Here is an 8564-nt window from a genome sequence, read left to right on the forward strand (position 1 = left end):
ATAGCCTTCATTTCTAAGAACAAGAATAGACTGTCGAGTTTCACATGAAAGCTCTCTTTTTCTAGCCATTTGGAGAGTTTAATCGAACCCACAAATGTAATGCTCCAGATTCTCAACTAGCTCAAAGGAAGGTCAGTTTTATAGCTCCTCTAAACAGCAAAACTGTTTACAGCGGTGCTAACATAATTGCACAAGGGTTTTCAAGTGTTTTCTAATCATCCATTAGCCTTCTAACACAGTTAGCAAACACAATGTACCATTAGAACACTGGAGTGATGGTTGCTGGAAATGGGCCTCTATACAACCTATGTAGATATTGCATTAAAAACCAGACGTTTGCAGCTAGAATAGTCATTTAGCACATTAACAATGTATAGAGTGTATTTCTGATTAATTTAATGTTATCTTCATTGAAAAAAAAACCTGCTTTTCTTTCAAAAATAAGGAAATTTCGAAGTGACCCTAAACTTTTGAACGGTAGTGTATGTCCATATACGACAGTGATGTCAGGGCTCCTCCTGGACTAGGATCCCTGGCCAGAGCATTGCCGACACTCTGGATAGGGATTCCCCTCCTGTAGAAGCCCCTGACATTACTATCCATATGTGGACAGTGAAGTCAGGGGCTCCTCCAGGCGCGGAATCCCCAGCCAGAGCATTGCCGACGCTCTTGCTGGCGATTCCGCTCATAGAGTGAGCCCCTGTCTAGTAGCAGAATCCCCCCAGAGCATTGCCGACGCTCTGGACAGGGATTCCGCTTGTAGAGGAAACCCCTGATGTCCCTGTCCATATATGGACAGTGACATCAGGGGCTCCTCCAGGACCGGAATAAATGTTCCCTCTAAGTCTTGGCAGCTCCTGAGTGGGGCAGTTAGGGAGCAGGGCAAGTCTCCATCAATGGTGGGCGATTTGATGACACCCAGTAAATGCTAATATAGCGTACTAAATAAGAGAAGAAGAAACTTGTTTTAAATTGGTTTTAATTCCTTTTTTACATACTATAATATATACAGTTATAAACACTAATTATAGGCATCAATGAAAGAATCCCTCTCTTACACCACTGTCCCTATAGATAGTGTCACACAGACCCCCTATAGATAGCGCCACACGAACCCCCTGTAGATAGCAACAAACCCCTTTCTGTAGATAGCGCCACACAGACCCCCTGTAGATAGCGCCACAAAAACCCCCTGTAGATAGCAACACACAGCCCCCCTGTAGATATCTCCATGCAGCCCCCTGTAGATAATGCCATACAGCCCCGTTGTATATACTGCCACACAGCAATCCCCCCGCTCCTTCTTTATACTGCCACACAGCAATCCCCCTCCCCTTGTATATACTGCCACACAGCAATCCCCTCCCCTTGTATATACTGCCAAACAGCAATCCCCCTCCTCTTGTATATACTGTCACACTGCAATACCCCTCCCCTTGTATATACTGCTAAACAGCAATCCCCCTCCCCTTGTATATACTGTCACACAGCAATCCCCCTCCCCTTGTATATACTGTTACACAGCAATTCCCCCCGCCCTTCTATATACTGCTAAACAGAAATTCCACTTCCCTTGTATATACTGCCACACAGCAATTCCCCTCCCATTGTATATATACTGTCACACAGTATCCCCCTCCCCTTGTATATACTGTCACACAGCAATCCCCCTCCCCTTGTATATACTGCTAAACAGCAATCCCCCTCCCCTTGTATATACTGCCACACAGCCCCCAACCCCTTGTATATACTGCCACACAGCCCCCCTCCCCTTGTGTATGGTGCTACACAGCAATCCCCCCTGTATATACTGCTACACAGCCCCCCTCTCCCCTCGTAAATACCGCCACACAGCCCCCTCCCCTTGTATATACTGTCACACAGCAATCCCCCTTCCCATTGTATATACTGCGACACAGCAATCCCCCTCCCCTTGTATATAGTGCTACAAAGCAATCCCCCCTTGTATATAGTGCTACAGTGCCCCCATCTCCCTTTCTATATAGTGCTACACAACAATTTCCCCCCTGTGTATACTGCCAGACAGCAATTCCCCCCTGTATATACTGCCACACAGCCACCCCCTGTAAGTACTGCCACACAGCAACCCCCCTCCCCTTGTATATACTGCTGCACAGCAATCCCCCCTCCCCTTGTATATAGTGCTACACAGCCCCCCTCTCCCCTTGTATATACTGCCACACAGCAATTTCCCCCTTTATATTACCACACAGCAATTACCCCCCCCCGTATATATTGACACACAGCAATACCCCCCTGTATATTACCACACAGCCCCCTCAAAAAATATAAGATTGTACCTACCTTGCCCCGCTCCTGCGACGGACGTAGCGCTACACTGCCTCTCGGGTGGGACGCATGCGCAGACCGTCGTGATGTGACAACATTATAAGCTGCAGGCAGGGGCGTAACTAGGTAAGACTGGGCCCCATAGCAAACTCTTGACTGGAGCCCCCCGGGGTGCCACTATCAGCCCCCCTTAAAAATAGTGCCCCCTGTAGAATGTGCCATACAGCCCCCCTGTAGACAGTGCTATATAGCCCCACCTACAGACAGTGTCACACCCCATTTGTAGATAGCGCCCACTCCTCCCCCTTGTAGATAGTGCCATACAGCCCCCCTGTAGATATCGCCATAAAGCCCCCACTGTATATAGCGGTATACAGCTCCCACTGCATATAATGCCACACAGCCCCCCTCCCTTGTATATAGTGCCACACATCCCCCCTTAGTAGATAGTGCCGAACTCAACCCCCTGTAGATAGAGTGCCACACAGCTCCCCCTTGTGTATAGTGCCACACAGCCCCCACTTTGTGTAGAGTGCCATACAGCTCCCCCTTGTGTATAGTGCCACACAGCCCCCCCTTGTGTATAGTGCCAGAAGGCAATGGTGCATCCGAGAAAGTTGTATCAGCCAGGGAGATGTCACTCAAACATGGAAAGGTGGGTTTGGAGGCACGACTATGTGACTTTAGGATAGCGGCTCCGCACCATGACCCTCTAATCAGTAATTAGCATATAGTGTGTGCCGTTTTAAAAGTGGATTAAAACTATCTGACAGATTCCCATTAAATATACAATGAATTGAGAACAATTCCATCTGCCCTGCAATTCTGTTATTATAAATATATCCTATATAATTACAGATCCAGAACAAAGCTCTGACATATATACAGCACCAGAACCAAGCTCAGTACATATATACAGCACCAGAACAAAGCTCAGTACATATATACAGCACCAGAACCAACCTCAGTACATAAATACAGCTCCAGAACCAAGCTCAGTACATAAATACAGCACTAGAACCAAGCTCAGTACATAAATATATCCCCAGAACCAAGCTCAGTACATATATACAGCACCAGAACCAAGCTCAGTACACATATAATCCCCAAAACCTAACTCATTACATATATACAACACCAAAAGCAATCTCATACGTATATAAAGCATGAGAACAAAGCTCAGTACTTACATACAACATCAGAACCAAGATCAGTACATATATACAACACCAGAACAAATACAGCCCAATTTAGTGCAACCCCAGCCGTATAGGTTTGTACGGCATAAAAATACTCTTCCCAGCATGGCCCGAACAATGCTGAGGATATGCTGGAAGATGCTGTTTCACAAAAAAAAATATTACCACCCATCATCTCATACAGTGACTACAGTACTGATTAGTGGCAGAACAAACATTTACATTAAGTGACTCACCCGTAACGTCTCAGATTCTAATTCTTTTCTTCTCCCACCGGTCCAGACCTCTATGATGGATTTCTTCCGGCCACGACCCATTTCTACAGTTTTCCGCTCAGATGTCTTCAGCTTCCCACTTTTAAAACATTTCTGCACCTATAAACGAAGTTAAAATTCTCAATACCTCTAAATATAATAAAGCACCATACACTGCACCACTACCTATAATAGCCCCATACACTGTGTCCCTGATTATAATAGTACCATACACTGTGTCCCACACACACACACACACACACACACACACACACACATCGTGCCCCCTGTAGATAGTGCCCCCATAGCCCCCTGTAGATAGTGACCCCCATAGAGCCTCTGTAGATAGTGCCCTACATAGAAGCCCCTGTTGATAGTGTCTCACATACAGCCCTCTGTAGATAGTGCCTACATATGGACTCCAGAGCTGCAAGGCAATAGTGCTAACCACTGAGCCACCGTGCTGCCCTACATATAGCTTCCCCTATAGATAGTACTCCATGTATAGCCCACCTTTGTAGATAGTCTCACATATAGCTCCCCCTGTATAGTGTCCCACATATAGCCCACCCCTATAGAAAGTGCACTAAATATATATCCCCTATAGATAGTGCTCTACATATAGCCCACCCCTGTATATAGTGTCTCACATATAGCTCCCCCTGTATATAGTGCCCCACATATAGACCCCCTATACATAGTGCCCACATCCCCACATATAGACCCCCCCAGTAGATAGTGGCCCATATATAGACCCCCCTGTAGAAGGTGGCCCACATCCCCACATATAGACCCCCATGTATATAGTGGCCCACATATAGACCACCATTGTATATAGTGGCCCACATATAGCCCACCCCTGTATATAGTGTCTCACATATAGCTCCCCCTGTATATAGTGCCCCACATCCTCACATATAGACCCCCTGTAGATAGTGGCCCACATCCTCACATATAGACCCCCCCTGTAGATAGTGGCCCACATCCCCACATATAGACCCCCCCTGTAGATAGTGGCCCACATCCCCACATATAGACCCCCCTGTATATAGTGGCCCACATATAGACCACCACTGTATATAGTGGCCCACATATATCCCACCCCTGTATATAGTGTCTCACATATAGCTCCCCCTGTATATAGTGGCCCACATATAGACCCCCCTGTAGATAGTGGCCCTCATCCTCACATATAGACCCCCTGTAGATAGTGGCCCTCATCCTCACATATAGACCCCCCTGTAGATAGTGGCCCTCATCCTCACATATAGACCCCCCCTGTAGATAGTGGCCCTCATCCCCACATATAGACCCCCCTGTAGATAGTGGCCCACATCCCCACATATAGACCCCTGTATATAGTAGCCCACATGTAGACCACCCCTTTATATAGTGGCCCACATATAGCCCACCCCTGTATATAGTGTCTCACATATAGCTCTCCCTGTATATAGTGCCCCACATAAAGACCCCCCTGTAGATAGTGGCCCACATATAGACCCCCCTGTTGATAGTGGCCCACATCCCCAAATATAGACCCTCCTGTAAATAGTGGCCCACATATAGACCACCCCTGTATATAGTAGCCCACATATAGACCCCCCTGTATATAGTGGCCCACATCCCCACATATAGACCCACCCTGTAGATAGTGCCCCACATCCCCACATATAGACCCCCCCTGTATATAGTGGCCCAAATATAGACGACCCCCCCTGTAGATAGAGCCCCCACTATAGATAATGCCAGTCAAAGTTCTATTAGAAAAAAAACAAAAAAGTTTACATACTCACATGATCCTGTTCCTGCGCAGTCCGATGGCAATGCAGACCTGCTCTCTTCTGAGCATGTCTGCTGGAGCTGAATGACGCGTCATTCAATGATGCTGATTGGCGGGGCAGAATGACTTGCCCCGTCAATCAGCACCTTTCAAGCACGGAAGTGGCGCGATGAAGTCATTTTGCCACGCCAATCAGCGTCATTGTAAGGCGGGGCAAAATGGCGGAACATGCCCGGCCATTCAGCGCAAATGCATGTATTTGGCTGTCGCTAGCCCCGGGGCCCCCTCCGGTGCTAGCGACGCCTACGGGCATGAGAGGGCCTGTGTCGCCTGGCCCATACTTGTTGGAGGCTCAGCGGCGCGGGTCCCGTAGTAGCGGTGCTACCACTGTAGCAACCATAATGGCTGTTAGTGGTGCCACGGGCGCCCTCAAGCCCCGGGCCCCGTAGCAGCCGCTATGGCTGCTACCGTGGTAGTTACGCCACTGGCTGCAGGCCTAACGTGGCCTGCAGCCTATAGTATTTATTTGTAATTACGTCCTGAGGACGCACATACAAGTGAATGTGGCTGTCGCTAGCACCGGAGCCCCCACTGTGGAATGCAGCCGCGCAACTTATAGAGAACACTGACCAGAATCCCCGGCTAAAGCGTTGCTGACACTCTGGCCGAGGATTACGCTCCTGGAGAAGCCCCTGACATCACTATCCCTATATGGACAGTGACGTCAGGGGCTCCTCCAGGAGAGGAATGGGATTCCCCTCCTAGAGGGAGCCCCAATGGCGCTATCTACAGGGAGAGGGAGTGTAGCACTATCTACAGGGGGGGTGGCTCTATCTACAGGGTTGTGTGTGTGGCACCATCTACAAGGGGGGTGTGTGACGCTAGCTACAAAGGGGTGTGTGGCACTATCTACAGGGGGCTGTGTAGCACTATCTACAGGGGGCTGTGTGGCACGATCTACGGGGGTGTATGTGGCAGTATCTACAGGGGCCTTCTACAGGGGGCTGTGTAGCACTATCTACAGAGGGCTGTGTGGTATTATCTACAGAGGGCACTGTGACATTATCTACAGAGGGCACTGTATATATGGGGCACAAACTGGGGGTCTAACTTCTATATGGGGACATAAAGTGGCCTAGGTTTTGTATGGGGGCACAAACTGTGGGCCTAACTTCTATATGGGGGCGTAAACAGGGTCTAATTTCTATATGGGGGCACAAACTGTGGGCCTAACTTCTATACGGTGGCATAATCAGGGTCTAACTTCTATATGGGGGCATAAGCTGCCGTTTTCTGCCGTTTTACTGCTGCCGTGATTTCCCCCGCAAAGGGTCCCATTAAGTCTGTGTCACCCAAGGGTCCACATAAACCAGGAGCTGGCCGTGTATAGATAGACTATTAGAAGTAGAAAGCAGTACAGGGATGACGCTGTGCTAATACATGGGAGCTAGTGAAAGCAGAAGCATCTTGGATTTACAGAACTCACATCCAGAATGTATTACTGGGGGAAACACGTCCCCAGGCTAAAAGTCTGAAACTAGAGCAGCTTGTAAACTGGGTGTCAGGAGGTCTGAAAATAAATGAAGGAATGAAGATTGCAGCCTGAAATTATTTTTCCCATGTCAAAGCTGTTAATGGCCTTTAAAGAAGGTGGAGGTTTAATTTATACTACTGAAATCTCATAACTCCTATTTATCTTCCCAAAATAATTAATCAGGACCACAGCTCCAACAAAAGCAACAATACCACCCATATAAATCAGGATCGCAAACAACCACAGTGTGGTGCAATAACATTTTATCTTCATTAAAGTATCATAATAACCTTTAAAAAACACACCCACACATCTATCTATCTATCTATCATCTATCTATCTATCTATCTATCTATCTATCTATCTATCTATCTATCTATCTATCTATCTATCTATCTATCTCTCTCATATCTATCTATCTATCTATCTATCTATCTATCTATCTATCTATCTATCTATCTATCTATCTATCTATCTATCTATCTATCTATCTATCTATCTATCTATCTATCTATTTATCTATCTATCTATCTATCTATCTCTCTCATATCTATCTATCTATCTATCTATCTATCTATCTATCTATCTATCTATCTATCTATCTATCTATCTATCTATCTATCTATCTATCTATCTATCTATCTATCTATCTATCTATCTATCTATCCAGTATATATATATATATATATATATATATATATATATATATATATATATATATATATATATATATATAGTGACACATTTCTAGTATAAAGGCCCATTTACATGAGGAGATATTCGTATTAGCATTCGCCAATATTATCACTGTAAGCAACCTAATAACGATTACTGACACACATTTACGCGAAACGTTATTGCAAAATAATTGTTGCAAGATAATTGGTAAGGTATACCTCTTTGATAATGTCACATGTCATCGATCAAACGATTCATGTTTACATATTCCAATATGGCCATAGATAAATTTTATATTTGCATAAACAATTTTCCACACAATTAATGAGCATTTTATTGCAAGTTCAGTCGCTTGACCTATGTGCATTAAGCGATTGTTAGCGAATATCTACTTTGTGGAAAAGGGCTTTTATGTAAGAAATGTGTTACACGGTAGATCCACTTTTGGTCTAGGGGCTTGATATATTTGTGTTTAATTTTTCAGGCTCCTATATCTGTCTTGTTAATGACTCATCTCTTTATATAGATGTTTTATTTTTAAAGGTTATTACGTTGCTTATAGCAAAGTATGTTTTTGTGATCCTGAGTTATATAGGTGGTATTACTGAAATGTCGCTGAAGGTTTGGATTCGCACGTTACCAACTTAGATATAGAATTGTTACATGCCATACAGTGCCCAGTTTTCTCCAGGATGGCTCATATTATTGGATTGTCACATCTCATGAATGTTATAAATTAATATATGTGCAGTCATTCTGGTGTTCACATTTTCTCTTTATCCTGAGCAGTTCCAGATTTCTCAATGTAG

Source organism: Rhinoderma darwinii, chromosome 1 (genome assembly GCF_050947455.1).
Source record: "Rhinoderma darwinii isolate aRhiDar2 chromosome 1, aRhiDar2.hap1, whole genome shotgun sequence".
Taxonomy (NCBI): Eukaryota; Metazoa; Chordata; class Amphibia; order Anura; family Rhinodermatidae; genus Rhinoderma; species Rhinoderma darwinii.